This window comes from Giraffa tippelskirchi, chromosome 8 (assembly GCF_054371585.1).
Source record: "Giraffa tippelskirchi isolate mGirTip1 chromosome 8, T2T-mGirTip1v1.2.pri, whole genome shotgun sequence".
Lineage (NCBI taxonomy): Eukaryota > Metazoa > Chordata > Mammalia > Artiodactyla > Giraffidae > Giraffa > Giraffa tippelskirchi.
Genome location: NC_137282.1, coordinates 144740685 through 144765000, shown reverse-complemented (window position 1 = coordinate 144765000; position 24316 = coordinate 144740685). Strand labels below are relative to the sequence as shown.

At 39.9% G+C, this 24316-nt stretch overlaps 1 long non-coding RNA gene and 5 other non-coding genes across 6 annotated transcripts in view; 5 read left to right on the top strand and 1 right to left on the bottom strand.

Annotated features, from left to right (window-relative positions):
* Nucleotides 1-24316, top strand: part of LOC145518513 (uncharacterized) — a 59995-nt gene that overhangs the window by 24279 nt on the left and 11400 nt on the right. The window lies entirely within an intron of this gene.
* Nucleotides 3315-3396, bottom strand: TRNAS-UGA (transfer RNA serine (anticodon UGA)). The gene has a single exon. It is a non-coding gene; the product is annotated as a tRNA-Ser (tRNA).
* Nucleotides 8616-8687, top strand: TRNAQ-CUG (transfer RNA glutamine (anticodon CUG)). Its single transcript has one exon. It is a non-coding gene; the product is annotated as a tRNA-Gln (tRNA).
* On the top strand, nt 12523-12604 carry TRNAS-AGA (transfer RNA serine (anticodon AGA)). Its single transcript has one exon. It is a non-coding gene; the product is annotated as a tRNA-Ser (tRNA).
* Nucleotides 17168-17249, top strand: TRNAS-AGA (transfer RNA serine (anticodon AGA)). Its single transcript has one exon. It is a non-coding gene; the product is annotated as a tRNA-Ser (tRNA).
* TRNAM-CAU (transfer RNA methionine (anticodon CAU)) lies at nt 20758-20829 on the top strand. Its single transcript has one exon. It is a non-coding gene; the product is annotated as a tRNA-Met (tRNA).

Genomic DNA, 24316 nt, shown 5'->3' with positions numbered 1-24316 from the left:
TCTTATTTCCCCACTTTCTTCTGCATGGGAATCAAAGTACTGAGTTTCTGAATTCATATTTGTTCCCTGAATTGACTGTAAAACCCCAATAAATGTTTACAACCACATTTAATAAAGTTGACACACAAAAAAAGTCAAAAAATGAGCAGATCTAAATAGACATTTCTTCAAAGAAGACATACGGATGGTCAAAAAGCACATGAAAAGATGCTCAACATCCTAATTATCAGAAAAATGCAAATCAAAAGTACAATGAGGTATCACCTCATGCCAGTGAGAATGACCATCATCAAAAAATCTACAATCAATGCTTGTTTGTTGAGGGAGTGGGGAAAAGGGGAACCTCCTACATTGTTGGGAGGACTGTAACTTGGTACAACCACTATCAGTTCAGTTAAGTCACTCAGTCCCATGAACTGCAGCACGCCAGGCCTCCCTGTCCATCACCGACTCCCTGAGTCCACCTAAACCCATGTCTATCGAGTCGATGATGCCATCCAACCATCTCATCCTCTGTCGTCCCCTTCTCCTCCTGCCCTCAATCTTTCCCAGCATCAGGGTCTTTTCAAATGAGTCAGCTCTTCGCATTAGGTGGCCAAAGTATTGGAGTTTCAGCTTCAACATCAGTCCTTCCAATGAACACCCAGGACTGATCTCCTTTAGGATGGACTGGTTGGATCTCCTTGCAGTTCAAGGGACGCTCAAGAGTCTTCTCCAACACCAGTTCAAAAGCTTCAATTCTTTGACACTCAGCTTTCTTTATAGTCCAACTCTCACATCCATACATGACCACTGGAAAAACCATAGCCTTGACTAGATGAACCTTTGTTGGCAAAGTAATGTCTCTGCTTTTTAATATGCTGTCTAACATTTCACACCAGTCAGAATGGCTGCTATCCAAAAGTCTACAAGCAATAAATGCTGGAGAGGGTGTGGAGAAAAGGGAACCCTCTTACACTGTTGGTGGGAATGCAAACTAGTACAGCCACTATGGAGAACAGTGTGGAGATTCCTTAAAAAACTGGGAATAGAACTGCCATATGACCCAGCAATCCCACTGCTGGGCATACACACCGAGGAAACCAGAATTGAAAGAGACGCGTGTACCCCAATGTTCATCGCAGCACTGTTTACAATAGCCAGGACATGGAAGCAACCTAGATGTCCATCAGCAGACGAATGGATAAGGAAGCTGTGGTACATATACACAATGGAATATTACTCAGCCATTAAAAAAATACATTTGAATCGGTTCTACTGAGATGGATGAAACTGGAGCCCATTATACAGAGTGAAGTAAGCCAGAAAGAAAAACAACAATACAGTATACTAATGCATATATATGGAATTTGAAAGATGGTAACGATAACCCTATATGCGAGACAGAATAAGAGACACAGATGCATAGAACAATTTTATGGACTCTGAGGGAGAAGGTGAGGGTGGGACGTTCTGGGAGAATAGCATTGAAACATGTATATTATCATATGTGAAACAGAACACCATTCCATGTTCGATGCATGAGACAAGGGCTCAGGGCCGGGGCAATGGGATGACCCAGAGGGATGGGATGGGGAGGGAGGTGGGTGGGGGGTCCAGGAAGGGGAACACATGTAAACCCATGGCTGATTCATGTCAATGTATGGCAAAAACTATTACAATATTGTAAAGTAATTAGCCCCCAACTAAAATAAATAAATTTATTTAAAAAAATAAATAAATAAAAGCTTTCAACATCTAATATGCTGTCTAGGTTGGTCATAACTTTCCTTCCAAGGGGTAAGCGTCTTTTAATTTCATGGCTGCAGTCACCATCTGCAGTGATTTTGGAGCCCAGAAAAACAAAGTCAGCCACTGTTTCCACTGTTGGCCCATCTATCTGCCATGAAGTGATGGGACCGGGTGCCATGATCTTAGTTTTCTGAATGTTGAGCTTTAAGCCAACTTTTTCACTCTCCTCTTTCACTTTTAACAAGAGGCTCTTTAGTTCTTCTTCACTTTCTGCCATAAGGGTGGTGTCATCTGCATATCTGAAGTTATTGGTATTTCTCCCGGCAATCTTGATTCCGGCTTGTGCTTCCTCCAGCCCCACATTTCTCATGATGTACTCTGCAAATAAGTTGAATAAGCAGGGTGACAACCACTATGGAGAAGAGTATTATGAGGGTCCTTCAAAAACTACAAGTAAACTACAATATGATCCAGCAATCCCATTCCTGGGCATAAATCCAGAGAAAACTATAATCCAAAAGGACACATGCACCTCGGTGTTCACCACAGCACTGTTTACAATAACTAAGGCATGGAAGCAACATAAATGTGCATCAGCAGAGGACTGGATGAAGAAGATGTGGTGTATATATACCATGGAATACTCAGTCATGAAAAAGAAATAAGCAATGCCATTTGCAGCAACATGGATGGATATGGAGATTATCATATTAAGTGAAGTAAGATTAAATATATGATATTGCTTATATGTGGGATCTAAAAAAAGGTACAAATGAACTAATTTAAAAAACAGAAATAGAGTCACAAATGTAAGAAACAAACTTGTGGTTACCAGATTGTTGGGGTGAGGGTGGATAAATTGGAAAATTGAAATTGACATATATACACTACTGTGTAGCACAGGAAACTATTCCATACTCTGTAATGACCTATATGGGAAAAGAATCTTAAAAAGAATTGATAAATGTATATATATATAACTGAATCACTTTTGCTGTACAGCAGAAACTAGCACAACATTGTAAATCAACTATACTCCAACAAAAATTTTTAAAAGGATGCTGATGGTTCAGATACCATTTTACAGTGCGTTATTGTGCAAGTCAGTCCTGTTTCTTCATCTTTAAAATGGTGCTAATATTATCTACCTGATTGGGTTAAACTGATGATTAAGTGACACAGTCCATGTAATGCCATTTCAGTGCCTGTAGTAAGGGTTCAAAAATCGTAGCTGTTAGAGAATATACTATTTTTATAAATCTTGAGTTCCCTAGAACAGATAGCAGCTGTGAAAGCACCTCCACCCTAGAAGAGGATGGAATCTGAGTTTGATGCTGAGGACCCAAGTTGGCATGACCAGTAAATAAGGAAAAGTAAGTTGCCTTTCTCAAATCAGGATTAATATTATCTTCACACAGTAGTAGATTTACTGCTGCATTTCAGACTGATGTCAATGTTTCAGACGCTATTAGTCCCTGGAATTGGCAGGTTGTTCGACCTGAGTTGAGTGACTGCAGAGTGGTTTCAGTTGATTGTGTCATTGACGTGAGAATCTTCGGTAACCCTCCTTGTGCGGATAAAACCGTAGTCGGCAGGATTCGAACCTGCGCGGGGAAACCCCAATGGATTTCAAGTCCATCGCCTTAACCACTCGGCCACGACTACCTGCTGGAAGTGTTTTATTGTTAATGAGTTTGAAGGTACAGCGAGTGGTATGCCATTTAATCACTAGGCACCAAAGCATAGTGAAAGTTGTTTTGGTGTGTAACTGGCGTGGTAACAAAGAATTTCCTAAGCCCATTCGAGACTTCTCACGTTCAGATGAAATAAGTCATCCATAGCAAATAGAAATTCAGTGGAGGAAGATGGAATTCAAAGAATCATTCTAAGATAAGGGATTCGAATTTTCTATGCCCTAGAACTGAGGGTGACCCTAATAGTCTCACACCTGCAAGTGCCAATGGGACTGGAAACGGGTTGGAAGAAATTTGGGGAAATTGGAAAGCGTGCAGTCAGTCGCGTTTGCTTTCAGCGTTAAGCTCTAAAACAGAAGTATCTCCGATAACCTTCAACTGCGTTGACCTTTCCCTGTCTTAAGAGAAGTGTTTGAAACCCGATTTGAGCCAGAGTGCGGGGTGAGAGAATGGGGAAGGTCCAGGAGCTGAAGAAAAAGATGCTGGGAAGATCTTCAACCCTCATGCTGGGAAAACCTTCAACTCCTCACTCCTTTTCTTCTTCCCCTGAGAGGAAAGCCCGCAGCCCAGGAGCCTTAGGGAAAAGCAGCTTATGTAACAGCTTGAGGACAGCCACGGTATAGAAAAACAAACCAATAAAATAAAATAACCCACATGACCATGTGTGTAATACACGAGGTCATGAATGCCAGACTAACTGTATTAATAGGATTGTGGATTTAGAGACTTAACTCAATGAAACCCTGTAGAACTGGATTCTTTTTCCTTTTTTTATTTTTAATGAGGAATTTAGGACTATAGGATTGACTTCTGAGAGTTGAAGTACTTTGCCAAAAGCACCATCAAGTAGATTTAGACAGACTTTCAGATACAAAGGGAGAATGCCTTTCATGGCTGAGGCCCTCAAACTCTCATAACTAAAGCTCTCCCGTATCTTGTCATTTAGGGCAGGCAAAGAGACAGTTTTTCCTGTGGTGGGTTGAACTGTGTCACCCAATAAGAAATGTTGAAATCCTAAGCTGAGGTACCTGTGAATATGACTTTGGGTATAGTCTTTGCCAAGAATATCAAGTTAAGATGAAGTCATACTGGATTAAGGCCCTAAATCCAATGATAGGGTCCTTATAAGGAGAGGAAGATTTGAAACACACATAAAAATAGACACACAGGTACAAAGGCCATGTGAGAGGGAGGCAGAGATTGGAATAATGCAGTTGCAAATCAAGGAACTACAGGGATTTTTAGCAACCACCAGAAGCTAGGAGAGAGCCATGAAACAGATTCTCCTTCAGACCTTCTAGAACCAATTTGCACACAACTTTAATTTAGATTTCTGGCCTCTGGAACTGGGAAAGAATAAATTACTGCTGTCTTAAGCCACCCACTTTAATGGTAATTTGTTAAGACAGCCCTATGAAGCATTGCTCCTGTCTGTTTATGCTTGAAACAAGATCCTTCTTGCCACTTTAGCACTTCTAAATTCCACCAGAGAGCATCATACAAATATTGGGTTGGTCAAAATGTTCATTCAGGCATTTCTGTAAAACTTGAACGAACTTTTTGATCCATCCAGTAGTTACTCCCTTTCATACAGTAAACTAATTTTGGAGAAAACTCTCCTAGGGAGGTAATCCAAACTAAAGGAAATCGTTTATGTGCAAAGACATATATGATACTTTTAGTTATAACAATAAAATAAACATTTCCAACAATGGAGAGAGGGATGATTATATAACTTGGGTTATATATACCTGGAAGAATATTACCAAGCCATTAAAGACAATATTTTGTAAGAAGTTGTGAATGGCTCAGGGAAAAAGCACAAGATATAATGTTAAATGAAAAGAGTAGGATAAAAAATGTATATGCTATATGACCTCAATTATGTAAAATATTTGAGGGTGAGAGAAAATACACTGAAGTGTTCCTAGTGTGGTTTCTTGGTTGTGTGATTGTGGGTTATTTTTTTTTCTTTGTTTTTCTAATGTGAAGCAGACATCATTACTCAAGTTTTAAAAATGAAAAAGCAGAAATAGTGATTTTATTGCTGGAACAAGAGAAATACAACCTCTAGATACAAGGCTTTCATATTACTCTGTAATCAAACATTTAGCTCAAGTGGTCATTTTCAAAGGGATTATGTTTGCTACAATGGTGAAACCCAGGGCTTTATCTTTGTTTTCTTATGATGCTAATAAGTTAACAATAAAAATAATTAAAAAAGAAGTAATCCCACAATGATGAAAAGAGCATGAAAGAAAATGACAGATGGTAAGAAACATTATTTGCTTCCCCAAATTTCAGTATCTTGATGCAATTGAGATTTAGTTCTTACTCATGTAAGAGTCCATTGTAGACTTTTGAGTCAGCAAAGAAAGGGGAGCCCATTTTTGCCCTTGTGGTGATTCAGGGACCCAGGCTTCTTCTGTCTTAAGGATCTGCTATCTCGTAAGGCTGAAGAAAGTCCACGCTTCTTTAAAGTCTAGGGGTACATGTTACTTTTGCATTCATAATCTGTTAGTTATGACTGATCACTCAGCCACCCTGAGATGCAAACTGTTATGCAGATTGTTATGCAAATTGAGATGTAGATATAGATGCTGGCTGGGTAACTTATTCCCATAGACAACTCTGTACTATGGAGGCTGGAACATGGATTGAGGTGAACATTACAATTACCAGCAACATTTGGGGAGGCAGAAAAGAGTTCGATGAATAGTAACTGAGTTAGAGTGAAAAAAGCTGAAACCTTGCTGTCTGCAAGGTGGAAAGCTACCAGTTATAAAGGTATTAACATCTGTAAAGGATATATCAGATCCTTGGAAAAGCTAATAAGAATTGGGAAAAAAAAAAAACCAAGATTAAAGGAAATCACTCTCTGAGAAAACTGTCATGGAAAAACAAAACCACAGAGGACATATCAGGCATCCTGATTGCAATGGTTTGTCATATACAATCAGTCTAAAATGGGTCCATCTACTGGTGTATCAGGTTCATAATACCAATTAGGTTTTGCAGGCTACCTCTTAAATAGGATTGGACTGCTAAGGGGCCACTCGAATTCTGAGGAAAGATATGTACCAAAGCAAATAAATAGAAGAAAGAGCCTGATGGAACTAGAAACTAGTAAATAACAGAAGGGAAAAAAACTATTATTAATTTTCTCAGAGAAATAAGAGAACATTTTGCACCTATGGGACAATAATAGGATGCTGTTATTTTTGCAAGAGCATCAAGAGAACAAGAACTCTTGAAATTTTTAAAAACTGTGATGAAAGGAAAAAGTTTGATGGAAGAGTTGGAAGATAAAGTTGGAAAATTTTCTCATAAAGAGGAAGAGAAAAGAAAGATGGAAAATAGGATAATGGTAGATAAATTAAAAGCTCATTCTAGGAAGTCCAACTATGTCTGATTGAAAGTGTTCCAGGACAAGACAACAAAGAAAATAAAGGGTGACAATTACTTATAAATGCCCCCCAAAATTCAGCAGACCTAAAATTTCCACCTATTTCTCAACATGAACGACAAAGACCAAGAATATACCCAAGTGTCTACATTATTTAAGAATGGCATTTAACTTCATCACCACAGCAATATCTAGAAGACAAAGGAGTCACCAAGTTCTAAGATAAAGTGATTTCCACTCTAGAAAGCTCTACCTGACTAAACTAAATCATTTATGAAGTTAGTAAATATCTTTTCAGAAATGCATTATAGTTGGTGGTGGGAAGGGATAACCAGGAAAGAGAGACCTCATGAGAACTTAAATCTGGGTGTCTCTAGTGGGAAATCAGAACCCAGGGGGTGGAATCACCTTCTGGCATTAGGCATGTCTGGCAGTATCTGGAGTTGTGGAGGAGACAACTGCTACTGCCAGGAGATGTTACACTAGGTAGAGGGGGCAGGTACAGTGCAGCCTCTTCAACCTGGAAGTATTTCTTCCGTATTTCAGACATCTTTATGCAACTCAAACTGTCTTGGCTGAATGCCGATACTTCTCCGGGGCTTTTGTTGGGAAGGTTCAAATCCGCATAGCTACAGTTATTTACTTTTAGTAAAGACGTTTGCTTTTCTCCTCAACCCTTTGGGTTGACAGTCTGGATTCTTCCATCTCCTGCTGTTGCATTCCCCTAAGGCAATAAACAGTCCTCTCACGTCTCCTGCTTGACATCAGGAAAACTTCACTGCCCATGAAAGAGGTAGGTCACAGCTTTGGAACTGTGGTGCTGGAGAAGACCTCAAAGAGATCAAACCAGTAAATCCTGAAGGAAATCAACCCTAACGATTCATTGGAAGGACTGATGCTGAAGCTGAAACTCATACTTTGGCTACGTGATGCAAAGAGCCAACTCATTGGAAAAGACCCTGAAGCTGGGAAAGATTGAGGGCAAGAGGAGAAGGGGGCGACAGAGGTGGTTGGATGGCATCACCGACTCAATGGACATGAGTATGAGCAAACTTCGGGACAGGGGTTTAGTGAAGGTCAGGGAAGCCTGGTGTGCTGCAGTCCATGGGGTCGCTAACAGTCGGACACTGAGCGACTGAACAATAGCTTTCTCAGTGAGAACCAAGTTACAAAACCCTGTTTTGAAAACATTCAAAGTGCTTTACCCTTGGTCTCCACGAGGTGGAAGCGTTCCGAGAAACAGAAGTCATCTCTTGGCATCCCACTCTCTCCGCCCCCGGTCCGCCCCTGCCACAACTCCAGGACTGGTTGGCACACCACGTCAAATGAAGTCATTCACAATTTATGTATCACGAAATTCAACTTCCAAGAACGTCCCTTACGTTCGAAGTCGAGAACTCGGGGCAAACACTCGGGATGCAGCAAGCCCCGCCGCTCCTATGACAACGCCAGCAGGGAGCGCGGCTCTGCAAACACCGTATCGGAGCTCCGGCCACTGCATCTGCGCAGCCCGGCTGACTGTGGTCGCGCGGAGAGCCGCCCCGCGAGCTGCAGAAAAAGCAGAGAGGCGCGCGAGAAAGCACCACTTCTATCCCGAGAAACCTATTTGCTCTTGAGTTTTGCACTAGGGCTCTGGTGCGCGCAAGAAAAGATGTGTGTGCTATGGAGGCAGATAGAGAAAACAAGGATTAGGATGCAAATTTCGGCTTCTCAGAGGACGTGTTATGGCAGAACTGAAACTATATGGTATCAGGAAGGAGTGCTACCAAGCCTGCTAGCCGTGGGGTTCCATGGTGTAATGGTTAGCACTCTGGACTCTGAATCCAGCGATCCGAGTTCAAATCTCGGTGGAACCTAGGTGTTTCTACTTTCTGACTTCATTTACTTGTCTTTCCAGTTCTCCTTTTAGGGAGAGTTGACAGGGAATCCGCAATTCACATTTTGCCTTTTCTCTATAGACTTTAGTACATCATTTTGGAGTTTTTCTATCTTGTGAAAGTTTAAAATGGCCAAGTATACATTCTGTTTTAAATTGTCTTGATACCAAATAGGAAGAATTTTAAAGTACAACTTCAAAGCCAAAAGTAAAACTAGTTTTTTGTTTTTAAAATATTCTAGAAGTAAAGATTTAAGATGAAAAAAAAAGATTTAAGATGCAGTCACATCCTTGTTATTCTTCATCGTATTCTAACGAAAATGTTATAAATGCTCGTTGGGTATATGCATGATGTTCTTTCTACTGCTATTAGCTAAAGAATGATCTCGTTATATTAATTTTATATTAACTAATTGAATTTTTACTAATTATTAATATTACATAAAATACACACAAATTACTGTTTTCCCACATTATTAATTATTGAAGCCCTTGAAATAGTGAAAATCCACCCACACTTTAATTGATTCATAGTATTTCAACATATAAAGCATATTAAAGAGATTTTTCATTCTATGTTAATAGCTGAAATTCTTATTCTCATTTTAGCTATCTATTTTTTTCTTAGCTGAATTTTCAGTTACCAATAGATGTTAGTGAGCAATCTGGAAAAGCAAATTGCTAAAATAAAGGGGGAAAAGCGACCTACCCATACCTTTTCTTTCTTTGTTATGTTCTTATGTTTGCTGATACTTCAGCCTAACAGATAAACTGCTTTTATGAAGACACCAACTGCCTGATTGTAATTTGAAATCTTAACTCTTTAGAAGTTTAGGGAAAGGCCATATTTTCATGTCTACCAAAGATACAGTTTATGCAGAGTCCTGCATGAATGCCATTATCAGAGACTGCTTCCTAGTCGATGTATATCCCTGGGGCCTCAAAACCCTTCGTTGTAGGTACACTTTTTCTCACCTTCCCTGAGTTCATTTACTTATAAAGCCATGAAAACTTGATAGGTACAAAGGACCTCAGTTGGCACTGATTCCTATACTAAGGATGTCCACAATACTATTTTAAAATATAGGACTCCATAATAAAAACATTTACTAATTCAACTCCAATACTCGATTTCAAAAAATGGAGAAACAACCTAACAATATCAACAACTGCTATAGGCAGTGGAGTCCTCAGGGAGCTACCTTCTACTTCTGCTGGCACAGTGGAACCAGCATGGTAGGATGGGAAACAGAGACACTCTGGGACTGAATTCTTAACTCTGTGAATGTCTAACTGTGTAATTTTCAAGATGTAAAACTACTCTGTACCTCAATCTCTTTACTTTATGTAAAAGAAGGTAAGGTCTTCTTTGCTATGTTTTACCATGGTAAGTACCGTGCTTAAGGAAGACACTCCACAAATACCCGTGCTCTTAAGGAAGACACTTCACAAACACTAGGGCTCTCTTTCCCCCCTTTTTCTCTTCTCTCTTCCTCTCTTCACCCACCCCTCCTCCTTATTCTTCGGAAAGAAGGGTACCTGAGAATGGAAAGGGGACATTTTGGTGTATTTGGATCAATTCAAGTACCACGGTCAGTGATGCTTCCTTCCTAAAAATATTCTTGCCAGCAGAAGCAGCCTACCCTCTATTCCAAAACACTAGCCTATCCTTGGAGAAGGAAATGACAACCCACTCCAGTACTCTTGCCTGGAAAATCCCATGGACAGAGGAGCCTGGTAGGCTAAAGTCCATGGGGGTTGCAAAGAGTTGGACTCGACAGAGCAACTTCACTTTCACTTTTCACTTTCATGCATTGGAGAAGGAAATGGCAACCCACTCCAGTGTTCTTGTCTGGAGAATCCCAGGGACAGAGGAGCCTGGTGGGCTGCCATCTATGGGGTCACGCAGAGTCGGACACGACTGAAGCGACTTAGCAGCAGCAGTAGCAGCCTATCCTTGCTTAAAAACCAGGTAAAAATCTCACATGAAGTAGTTACCTTGCTTGAGGATATTGATTTTTTTCAAAACCTACCCCCACCACCTTGTACTGACTATAGGACTCAGGGAATCACTAAATATTTCCATTTTACATGCTGAAAGAATTGTAATATAATGCTAATTCATATCAAAAGGAAACCAGAGTAGTGTGGGGGGGGAGTGCTAGATCAGGAAAAAAGAAACACAATGTATAACTAAATCAAATTTATCAATATGGGTACACTTAATGGAGAATCTGAAGTTAGTGTGTTAGCTAGAACAGCTGGGAATTATAACAGTGTGCATAGTAAGTTGACTGTAACCTGAAGTCAGTAGAACTACAGTAAATGAAGAAGCAAAGATTTCTTTGTTATGAGGTAGAGAAAGATATCTATATCTTAGATTGTTTTAAAACACATAGGGAACTTGCAATGGATTTATCACATGTGACACCCACTTATCTTCCCTCTATTATCTCCCTGGAGGGCTTCCTTAAAAAAACCCCTAAGAAATAGATTGGTGAAGAGAGAGCCAGGGTCCTTGGGAAGTTCTCTAGTACCTGTCCTCTGTAGAAAGGTTTGATGGTAGTGGATACATCCCTAAATTTTTTTAAAAAAATATTTACCTTTTTGATCTCCTTCCTCCATTTCTCCCACTTGCCCTAGCCCACCTTTACCTTTGGTAACTACTCATCTGTTCTCTGTATCTATAAACTTGTTATTTTTTCTTTTTTTAGATTCCACATATAAAAGGTATTTGTCTTTCCTGTCTGGCTTATTTTACTTAGCATCATTCCTTCAAGGTCCATCCATGTTGCAATAGACGGCAAAATTTTATTCTTTTTTATGGCTGAATAATATTTCATTGTATATATACTATAACCTCTTTATTCCTTCATCCATTGATGGACAGAGGTTTTCATACCTTGGCTGTTGTAAACAGTGCTGCAATGACATGGGAGTGCATATATACTTTTCAAATTAATGTTTTCATTTTCTTCAGATAAATATCCAGAAGTGAAATTGCTGGATCATATGATAGTTCTATTTTTAATTTTTTGAGCAATCTCCATACATTTTCCATTGTGGCTGCACCAACTTATCTTCCCACCAACAGTGCACAGAGGTCCCCATCCTTGCCAATATTTGTTATTTCTTGTTTTCTGGATAATAGGCATTATAACAGATGTGAGATGATATCTCATTGTAGTTTTGATTTGCATTCATCTGATGATTAATGATGTTGAGCATCTTTTCATGTACCTGTTGGCCATATGTATGTCTTTGGAAGACAGATTTATTCAGATCTTCTATCCATTTTAAAATCAGATGGTTTTCTTGCCTTTCACTTGTATGAGTTCTTTCTATATTTTGGATATTAAATCCATATCAGATATATGGTTTGCAAATATTTCCTCCCATTCCAATGGTTTTATGGTTTTAGATCTTACTTTCAAATCTGTAAGTCATTTTAAGCTCCTTGACATAGGTCTTTGTGATGATTTTTTTTGGATTTGGCACAAAAATAAAAGCAACAAAAGCAAAAATAAAAAAGTAGAACTATATCAAATTAAAAAGCTTCTGCACAGCAAAGGAAGCAATAAAAAAGCAAACAACAAAACATTCGTCTCCTCCCTTCAGACCATCAGAATAAAGTATCCTTGCAGTTTGAGGAGGAAGTGTTACCTACCTATTTGACACAATAGCCTATGTGTCGAAATGATGCCAAAGAGCAAGAAACTGCTTAATAAAAATACACTTTGATAGAAGATGTGACATTCTGAAAAGAACTGAAGTTCTCTACAGCTACTTAGACCAATGACATTACTACTGCCTAAGTAGTCGTGGCCGAGTGGTTAAGGCGATGGACTAGAAATCCATTGGGGTCTCCCCGCGCAGGTTCGAATCCTGCCGACTACGACTCTCTTCTCTATTGAGACATAGCCAGTTGGGGAAGAATGCTGTTACCTTAAAGAGAGAAGCTGGATTGTTCTCCAACCTGGCTCTTTATGTTGCCGGTGAAAGGCTCCTCGCCGCTGGAAGCACACGGATTATATCCCCAAACCTCAGTATGGGGTCTAATTTACTATTAATTTTAAGTAATTCGACCACAGCCCTAATGGTGCTTTCTTTCACCACTAGAAGAGCCCAGGCTTTGATGGTACCTTCCTCTTTCCTTCAGTCAAAATCCTGCTTAGAATGCAGCCTTTCCTAAAGAAAAAACTTGGCAGAAACCTTTCCCCTTTATCAGGACTCTTCTCCAGTCATGTATGTCCTTGTTCATGTACAAAAGGAAACTCCACGTAATCTTGGATCACATATAAGTGAAAGCCAGAACTCACAGCTATGGTCATGAATCCAAACTAGTTTTTAATAGGCAAGCCACTACATAACTGAAGAAATTATTTAAGCCATTCTTTTGGTAGCCAAACCAAAAAAATCGACAACATTATGCCAGACTAACTTGTCCTGGGGTCCAGGATGCTGGTAAAGAGAGAGGAGCTAAAACTGAGATGAGGTTTTGACTCATTCTGGTCACAGAGTTCAGATGCAAAATCCCATTGGGTCATTAACATATGTGAGTTAATGTATTGAAGTGTTAAAGCAATGTCAACCACACTTGAGTGCCTTTCTGGGAGTTCCTAGGAAAATTTGATTATATCACTTGGCAATTTAATGGGACTGATCCTCACCTCTCTTGTGGAGATCTGCACAGCTGTCATACTTTGGTGCATCTCAAGAATGCATCTGTTAATTTTTCTTAAACCCAATGCATTCCATATTCATTGATTAAATGCCAGATAATTTCCTCTTTCACACATGTGTTCAGAGAAATGAAGTATGGTAAAAAAAACATCGAGTTGCAACCTCAGGAGGGTCAGTGATGTTGAGTTGTGATAAGTCCTCTTTGCTGAGCAGGGCCTGCTTGATGAAAATAACTTGGTTTTGGCTATTAAGACCTGGATTTCCAGAGGATGAACTTGATATTTCTTTGCAAAATGCATCATTTCTCATCTCTCCATCTCTTAAATTCAGCATACAGTTTGCTTTGACTCTCAGAAACTAAATAAAATTCTAGAATGTCAAAGTCATGAAATGTTAAGGCCCTTCTGTGGAAACAATTCCTAACTTTAGAGTTGTGCAAAGTGACCCACAGGACATCGATGTACAGAATTTAAAAATAAAAATTTGTTCAAAAAGATCCCTTAGAGAGAATATTGATAGTATAAGCAGAAGTTCTTCTTTTTCCAGATACTGCTTTTTGGAGGAATCCCATGGAAAATGAAGCTCCAGATCTGGGGGCTGGAATAGAGATCCTGAGCCAGGACTGACCATTACACAGAATCTTGCTTTGTGGAATAGCCTATAATCTGGTTTCTGAATGCTGCTGTTAGGATTCTAGAACTTTTCTCATTACATTTTTTTTTTTTCTTTTTGGCTACACCCTGTAGCATATGGGATTTTAGTTCCCCAACCAGGGGTGGAAACCAAGCCACCTGCATTGGGAGCATGGAGTCTTAACCACCGGACCACCAGGGAAATCCCTTTCTCTTTAGTTTTAAATCACTGAAATTTCTTATAAACAAGGGAAGTAAAACCAAAAATAAAACTGGTGAACAGTGTAAGAAAAACAAGAATTACAGCAACTGCAACACAGAATGTAGATTAGGAAGTACATATCCAATTGAAATAAATCTGAGCCACTGATTTAATTAAAAATTTTCTAGTAGCCATATTAAAAAGTAAAAAGAGATAGGCATAATTCATTTTAATAATATATTTATTTTAACCCAACATATTCAAAATATCATTTCAATATGTAAGAAATTTGAAAAGTTGACAGTGTGATAGTTTAGTTTGTTTTTTTCATACAAAATCTTAAAAGTCAGCTGTGTATCTTTCACTTAGAGCTCAAGTAGGACCAAGTGCTCAATAGTCACATGTCACAAGAGGCTAAAGTATTGGACATCACAGATTTAGAGTGTGAAGAGAAAATACAACTGAGTTGATAGACGATTGAAACCAAGGGAGGGTCAACACTGAAAACAATAGGTTATGGTCCAACATAGAAGTCTTCTTGGCGTGCACTTCTTGGAGCTTTTGGAGCTAGTGCTGCTGTAAGTAAACTTGCTATTTCAGGGCACTCTTTCCTAACTTACTCAGGCGTGTCTGTGAAAGCCCAGTGAGTCCTGCTCCCAGCTCCTCTTCCAGCATGGTAGGGGGAGAGCTCTTTCCCAGCATCACAAATAGCTCCTGTTTCAGCATCAGGAGCACTGTCAAACCTCCAAAGTTTCTATTTCTAGGAAGGCAGAGGCCAGAAAGTCCATGAGCCTCCTTCACCATGTCTTTTTACATTTGTTTCAGTCCTGGGAATCATTCATCTCTGATTGGCTGGACTTGCTGTCCTTAAAGTCAAGGTGCAACCTTAAAGTCAAGATAGAGTTCCTCAAATGTAAAACTGATTATTAGCTTATCCAGTGTTGTCACTCCTAGGTTCTTCACCTCCTGAAATCCTGTGCATCCTCAAAGATTACCTGTCTATGTCTCCTCCTTTGAAAAGTCCTCAAGTTCCATCCTTCATTCCCCTTCTTCAGTGCTCCTTATAGTGTCTTTGCCATAACATTGTTTAAGAAAATGCAATGGTAATATTAGTGCTCCCATATATCTTTGTTTATATGTCTCATATGAAACTACTTCTATATTCATCATTCTGCCTGCTAGCATATGTGTTTTTGAAGAAATGAACTGGTTAAGTCATCACTTTAGATTACATAAACTAATGTAGTAGAAACTAACCCCATTTATGAATCTAATTGCTGTGTGTCCTTTTAATAGTACATCCCTTTAGCACATCCTTTCATCTCTTTTGTTTTCTTGGCATCATTTAAAAGTCTAAAAAAAGTAGTTGGCCGATTAATCCATCATTTTCCTTATATATTTTATGAATTTTTGGTATTTCTTTTGCTATATCTGTTAGTCTTTCAGAAGCAACAGAACATCCTAAATTAAATGCTACTATGAGACATCTATGACTTTGAAATGAAAAGTAGCAACAGCAGTAAATGGAAATTGGAAAAATGGAATTCAGAATATTCATTAAGAATTAAGAGAATAAAGTTGTCTAGCATCTGTTTCCCTTTTGCATGCTTCCTTTTTCAACAAGAAAGGGAGACTAGCACAAATCAAGGGCTTCTTCTCAGTGGAGATCTTAGAGTAGGGATTGAAAGGGAACTGAGATAAGAGGTTCTAATAACCTTTGGTTGAACAAGGTTCCATTCCATTCTGTTGGACCTACAGATGTTTCATTCTAGTGTCCCAAATGTGTACTGAGAAACCCACACCCATATCCCTCTGAAAAAGGGACGCTCTAAGAACTGGTTTGACTGGGATTATAGCTTCAGGCATGAGTGAACTTTGGCTTCCTAATTTACAAAATTGAGGTTAATGACTCACATAGCCATATTTCAAAGGTGATATTTCTTCAGCAACTTTTTGCTTAATTACAGTTTAGTAACATTTGTTAGTTAAAAATACTTATTAGTTGAAAATAGTTTTGTAACATAAAGGAGACTCTTCAATGCAGAGGGTTCTTAGTCTCATGTCTATGTTCTCTAACAGTATTTATGAATCCCTGACATGGTTTCTACAGCTGTTAGCTTCCAGTCAGGGCCAATCTCTCTGTGACAGGGTGAACAAGTTTTATTTTACCATGGGATTTTGAGGCAAAAAATAATTTGAGGGTCTCTGTCTTAATAACTTCATGACCTGGGAAGGGGGTTCTGGAAGGGGAAAACATGTACACCCATGGTGGATTCATGTCAATGTATAGCAAAACAAATACAATATTGTAAAGTTAAAAAATAGATTAAAAAACTAATTAAAAAAAAATAACTTTATGACCATAGAATGAGAACAATTTGTTAACTCTATTTTGTTGTTTTGGGAACACATAAAATGACTATGAAAAGATATGTGAGGTCCAAACAAATTCCTTCTAACTGTCTTAATAGATTTGTCTGACGTGAACCCAACATCTGTCTTCCCAATGACGGAGTCTCACTTACTACTATACCAGGGAAGAAAGTTTTATTGAAAATCACTATCCTCACTGTGTGTGGACTTAAGTTCTAGTGTGTTTGTTTGTTTTAATCATTGCTATTACATGTAATTCTGAAGTGAATGTTAAAGTTTGTTCCACTTTGTGGTCTATTTCATGAATCTCCACCAGAGGCTGACAGAGCAGACACTGATCTCACTCCAATAACCCATCAAATGAGGTCTCTTTCCAGTTCTGAAGATACTGCTTTCCCTGGTAATATGGTGTAACAGCATGAGAGTCACTCAAATGACATCAAAGAATGGTCATATTAACTGCAAATATACTTTCTGATATGTGACTCAATCTTTCTGGTATGTGATTTAATTTTATGAAAGCTAAGCTTCAGCATGGCTATTTATTCTCATACCATGTTATCTTACTGTGTAGTTGTGGCCGAGTGGTTAAGGCGATGGACTAGAAATCCATTGGGGTCTCCCCGCGCAGGTTCGAATCCTGCCAACTACGTGGTAGTCACCTGTGAAATAATTTCTTCTTAATACTATGCTTTTTGACAAATTCTGGAGTTGCAAGTCCAAATACAAACAGGAACTCTAACCAAGATGCAGGCAGTTACTACCCTTTCCAGCTTATAATCCTGCAATTAACTCACCCTTGCCAGAAAAAACCAAGTCATAATTACTGCATTTTCCAATAGGTTTGACCTGAATCCTAATATATTTTCTTTTCCCCTGAGAAGAGTCCTAACTTCAGAGATACCTTGGTGTTTCTTACTTTCAAAATCCTACTTGCTTCTCTATGGAATTTTTACCTTTTCATGGATTTCTTTTCTCATATGTAACATAACCTGTATATCTCTAACACACATATTTTTATTTGTCTGAGGGAAATCTATCAATAACTCCATGCTTGCTTCACACAACTCCAGCATGTTTATGGGGTAAAGAGCCATAAGTAAATGCTATCTAAAGAAAGCAAAATTCTTGACTGGAAAACTATCTCTACCAAAAGGCAGTGATCAACTGATATAAAGTTTATTTCCCTTGCCTATTAAGAATTTTAATATTTATAATAATTAAACATAATAATCATGATATGAAGTTCAAATGATATTGAGGTTATATGCAATGAATAAAATCTATCTTCTATCCATGTTCTAGCTGTTCACTTTCTCTCCACAGTGAAATAAATTTTTGTATAACATTCCAGAGTATATATTATTATTTTTTATGTATAGTATTCAATCCACTCTTTATTTTAAGCAAATTTTAGCAAACTAATGTTTAGTGATTGTCTTAGTTATTTCCTTCCATTAAAAATATATTCTGACCTCTACAAAATATACCCAATTGATTTTTTGACAACAGTACAAAAAAAAAAATTCACTGAAAGAGAGAGAGATAGCCTTTTCAACAAATGATGCAGGAGCAATTGGACATTCATAGGCAAAAACAAAAACCTTTTTTTGATGTTGATCTAGACCTCATTCCATACATAAAATTAGAATAAATCACAAACTAAAATGTAAAACTATAAAACTTTCAGAGAATAACGTAGGAGATCTTCAGAATCTTCATCCTTTAGACTTGATACCAAACCCCAATCCTTAAAAGGAAAAAATTGGACCTCCTCAAAATTTAAAACTTTTACTCCACAAAAGACACCATTGGGTTTCCCTGGTGTCTCAGTGGTAAAGAATCTGCCTGTCAACGCAGAAGACATGGGTTCAACCTGTGATCCAGAGAGATTCCACATGCCGCAGAGCAACTAAGCCGCACCACTATTGAGCCTGTGCTCCAGAGCCCAGGAGTCTCAAGTACTGAGCCCATATGCCGCAACTACTGAAGTCCAGCACTCTGGAATCCATGCTCTGCAACAAGAGAATCCACCACAATAAGAAGCCTGCAGGCCGCAATTAAAGAATAACCCATGGCTCACTACGGAGAAGGCACTGGGGACCCACTCCAATACTCTTGCCTGGAAAATCCCATGGACAGAGGAGCCTGGTAGGCTGCAGTCCATGGGGTTGCTAAGAGTCAGACACGACTGAGTGACTTCACTTTCCCTTTTCGCTTTCATGCATTGGAGAAGGAAATGGCAACCCACTCCAGTGTTCTTGCCTGGAGAATCCCAGGGACAGAGGAGCCTGGTGGGCTGCCATCTATGGGGTTGCAGAGTCGGACACAACTGAAGCGACTTAGTAGCAGCAGCAGCAGCAGCATGGCTCACTGCAACTAGAGAAAGCCCAAGCAGAAATGAATACCCAGCACAGCCAAAAACAAATAAATAAACAAAATTATTATTTTTTTTAAAGACACTATTAAGGGGTTGAAAAAACAAGCTGCAAATTGGGAGGAAATATTTGCACACCATATACCTAACAAAAGACAGTATCTTGCAAATGCACAAGAATTCTGGAAACAACAAATTTTTTAAAAACCTCAACAATCCAATTAGAACATGGATAGAAGACACGAAGAGACATTTCACTAATGGGGATAGACAGGTGGCAAATCAGCACGTGATTAGAAACTTGGGCAGAGATTTTGGCAGGGTAAAACTGGCCCTAGCAACGGCAAAGTCCCTAGCCATAATGGTGTTACACCCTTCCTGCATCTGAAGCTTTCAGGTCTGGGCTCAAACCTCTCCATTTCTGAGAAAGTGACTGAAGCACAGGTGCATAGGCCAAAGCGAACCTCTTCCAGAAGAAGACTGTATTCTGTTAATGCTGGCAGGAGAATATTGGCAGTGGATACAGATATAGAAGTGATGACCCCTGCCTCCCCACTGAGACATTGTCTTGGGTTGCCAACACTAGGTCTGAAGCTTCTGTGGCAAATAAGGAAAAGAGCAAAAACTCCAAGAATCTACTTGAGACAAGGCAAGTGATCTGCAAAATTCAGAAGTGAAGTGAAGTCGCTCAGTCATGTCCGACTCTTTGTGATCCCATCAACTCTAGCCAACCAGGCTTCTCCATCCATAGGATTTTCCAGGCAAGAGTACTGGAGTGGGTTGCCATTTCCTTCTCCAGCAAAATTCAGAAAAGGATATATAAAGGATGAAGGACAGCTCAAGGAGGAAACCAGTCAGCATCTTCTGAGGTTTGACTTCTTGCTGCCACAAACCACGCCTGCCTTAGAGAAAACTTGTCCCAGAGTTGGTGGCAAAATCCTCATTGCAGAAAAGGGCCTTGTCCCTACCCTTGGTGGGAGCTTTCATTTTCAGTTCAGGACCTATTGAGTCCCTAGGGGACTATCTTAATTCCTAAGTCTCTCAGTTTCTGAGCAATGAGACCACATTCAAACAAACTTGCCATATAACTAGACCTCTGAAAACAGAGAGCAGAGCTAGATGACTCCAGGTTGGGGTGTGGAGGGAAGGAGTCGCAGTTGGCTCTGAACCTCTCAAGAAGGGGGATTTGGCAAAATGGAGCCTTATTTTGGAGTCTCCAATAATCGAGAGCAGCAGAGCAAAAGAAATCTGTGTAGCACCCAGGAAGGGGGAGTAACTCAAGCTGAACACGAGATTTGTCCATTTTTGCCTGATGCATCTAAGTACATGCTTGGAAGGAGGGAAAGGAGAAAAAAGGAGAAAGGCAGGAAGGACCAAGAGGAAATCCAGAGGAAAGGGCTTTGGGTGAGGGAGAAACTGACTCTTGAAAGGTTTTAAAAGGCTTTGCTGAGTTCTTGTTCTGGAAAGCCAACATTCTAGCCATCATTATTCCCTACCTAGCTATCATAATTCCTGATCCAAAGGGAATGATTGTCATACTCTTGAAGAAAGAAGGGGTTGAAGATTTGTGAGGACTGCAAACTAGAGATCGTGTGACATTAATATTTTGAGAATGACACGGACTATAAGGGCCAGAAAGAAAGCGAAAAGCACAGAGGAGACAGATGAAGAAAGAGAATGGTGAAAAGAAGACAAAGAAAATGACGATATTAAACTTGGAAGTGTTGGGGAAATGCGAAAGAATCAAGGTTGAAAAATATTCACTACACCACCACCTAGTGTAAGCAGAGTGGCGCAGCGGAAGCGTGCTGGGCCCATAACCCAGAGGTCGATGGATCGAAACCATCCTCTGCTATGTGTGCTCATCTTTTTCTTCAAGAGTGTTTCACCTACTGAAACATTCGCAAAGCAGAAACTAGTCAAAAGCCACCAGAAAACAAACAAACAAAACAAAAAAAGCCACCAGAGATGATCTCACGACCATTCTCACCCTCTGGGCTTCCTGGGACAGGAATATCTTATTTTCTCTGCTCCAGCTGTCTTCAGAAACCTACAGAATAATGGCAAGCACTACTTAGTCTTAACTTGTCTTCCACTTCAGCTGCCTACTCCGTCACTGCTTGCTTGACTCTCTCTTAGAGAGGCTCAAAAAATATATGTTGAATCCCAGAAGCTTTACTTACAACCATGGCCACACTCATTTCTTCAACTGCTGGTCATTCCAGTATTTGAATGAGATGAAGTCAAGATAAACTATGGAAGAAAAACATTAGAGAAAGACCTTGAATGGTGGGGAATCTCCACCTGTTGGGCAGAGGCAGAGGTGGATTTATATGATTCCACCTTGTCCTAGAGGAAGGAACACAAAGGAGAAAGTGTCCAGTTGAGAGATGCTGGGTAACAGCAGAAGGGGAAGAGGAGCAGAGAGAAGAGGAAAAAAGAATGGAAGACAATGAGAAAGGAGATGAGAGTGTTGGTGGACAAAAGGGAAGACATAAGCAGAGAGATGGAGAAGGAAATGGCAACCCACTCCAGTGGGCCTGGGAAAACCCATGGACAAAGGAGCCTGGTGGGCAACAGTCCAGGGGGTCACAAAAGAATTGAATATGGCTTAACAACTAAACAACAGCAGCAACAACAAATGAGAGAGAAGGAAAGGAGGAACAGTTGAGTGCAAGTTCAGGAAAGGAAGGAAAAAGTACAGAATTGAGACCACATGGAGTTTGAAGGAAATGGTCCTCACCAAATTGAAACAAAAATAACTTCAAGCTCCATTTATCTGGTTTCAGGTATGGGACCAGGAGGGAACCTGACACCTGAGCCTAGGACTTCCTGACTTGCCACTACATACGTAAAGGGCATCAAGCCAATACATCGTACTTGGGTCTCTTCATCAGCTGTGTGCTCCTTCTTCCTCAAATGACAACCAGTTTTCCTCTGCTAATTTTATATAACTTGGGTCTGGTGCTTTTCTCCTGACTACGCAGAGGTAAAACACACCCCCATGGTACAAGTGCAGTCTTTGATTCCAGGAATAAAGTCCTGGAATCAATTTCACCCTAAGTACTCAGCCTGACTTTGACCAATGACCCTGAACTTTCCCTTATTTGTCATCAATAATGCAGGGATCAACAATGTTCTGCTTAGCTGCCACTGATTCCCTTATGCCCAAGGCCTGGAGTGGATTATAAATTGCCAAGACTTGGTGATTTATTTCCATATTTTCCTTCATGGATCATTTTTTATTTCCACCGCACCAGGTATGACCCACCACATGGATGATCACTGCCCACTGGAGAATAACTGGGAACCCAGTAAGTTAAGAGTAAGAAAAAAGTACAACTGGCAGATCCATCTTCAGTCATACCCATCACTGCTTTTGGGCCCCAGGACAAGACCATTAGGTGTAATGTTATTGTCCATATATAGTTGGATCACAAAGGAAATGGTTTTACTTAATTTCTTTAGTTGTGTTCAGTTCAGTTCAGTCGCTCAGTCTTGTCCGACTCTTTGCAATCCCATGAACTGCAGCACGCCAGGCCTCCCTGTGCACCACCAACTCCCAGAGTCCACCCAAACCCATATCCATTGAGTCAATGATGCCATCCAACCATCTCATCCTCTGTCGTCCCCTTCTCCTCCTGCCCTCAATCTTTCCCAGCATCAGGGCATTTTCAGGTGAGTCAGCTCTTCACATCAGGTGGCCAAAGTATTGGAGTTTCAGCTTCAACATCAGTCCTTCCAATGAACACCCAGGACTGATCTCCTTTAGGATGGACTGGTTGGATCTCCTTGCAGTCCCTTGGACTCTGAAGAGTCTTCTCCAACACCACAGTTCAAAAGCATCAATTCTTTGGCACTCAGCTTTCTTTATAGTCCAACTCTCACATCCATACATGACTACTGGAAAAACCATAGCCTTGACTAGATTGACCTTTGTTGGCAAAGTAATGTCTCTGTTTTTTAATATGCTGTCTAGGTTGGTCATAACTTTCCTTCCAAGGAGTAAGCGTCTTTTAATTTCGTGGCTGCAATCAGCATCCGCAGTGATTTTGGAGCCCCCTAAAATAAAGTCAGCCACTGTTTCCACTGTTTCCCCATCTATTTGCCATGAAGTGATGGGACCAGATGCCATGATCTTAGTTTTCTGAATGTTGAACTTTAAGCCAACTTTTTCACTCTCCTCTTTCACTTTCATCAAGAGGCTCTTTAGTTCTTCTTCACTTTCTGCCATAAGGGTGGTGTCATCTGCGTATCTGAGGTTATTGATATTTCTCCTGGCAATCTTGATTCCAGCTTGTGCTTCCTCCAGCCCAGCATTTCTCATGATGTACTCTGCATATAATTTAAATAAACAGGGTGACAATATACAGCCTTGACGTACTCCTTTTCCTATTTGGAAGCAGTCTGTTGTTCCATGTCCAGTTCTAACTGTTGCTTCCTGACCTGCATACTGGTTTCTCAAGAGGCAGGTCAGGTGGTCTAGCACTCCCATCTCTTTCAGAATTTTCCACAGTTTATTGTGATCCACACAGTCAAAGGCTTTGGCATAGTCAATAAAGCAGAAATAGATGTTTTTCTGGAACTCTCTTGCTTTTTTGATGATCCAGCGGATGTTGGCAATTTGATCTCTGGTTCCTCTGCCTTTTCTAAAACCAGCTTGAACATCTGGAAGTTCACGGTTCACATATTGCTGAAGCCTGGCTTGGAGAATTTTAAGCATCACTTTAGTAGCATGTGAGATGAGAGCAATTGGGCGGTAGTTTGAGCATCCTTTGGCATTGCCTTTCTTTGGGATTGGAATGAAAACTGACCTTTTCCAGTCCTGTAGCCACTGCTGAGTTTTCCAAATTTTCTGGCATATTGAGTGCAGCACTTTCACAGCATCATCTTGCAGGATTTGAAATAGCTCAACTGGAATTCCATCACCTCCACTAGCTTTGTTCCTAGTGATGCTTTCTAAGGCCCACTTGACTTCACATTCCAGGATGTCTGGCTCTAGGTGAGTGATCACACCATCGTGATTATCTGGGTCGTGAAGATCTTTTTTGTACAGTTCTGTGTATTTTTGCCACCTCTTCTTAATATCTTCTGCTTCTGTTAGGTCCCTACCATTTCTGTCCTTTATTGAACCCATCTTTGCATGAAATGTTCCCTTGGTATCTCTAATTCTCTTGAAGAGATCTCTAGTCTTTCCCATTCTATTGTTTTCCTCTATTTCTTTGCATTGATTGCTGAGGAAGACTTTCTTATCTCTCCTTGCTATTCTTCGGTTGTGCAGTGGTTTGCTTATTAATACCCATTGTGAATTCCCCACTTGGCAACCATAACTTTAACTTTCA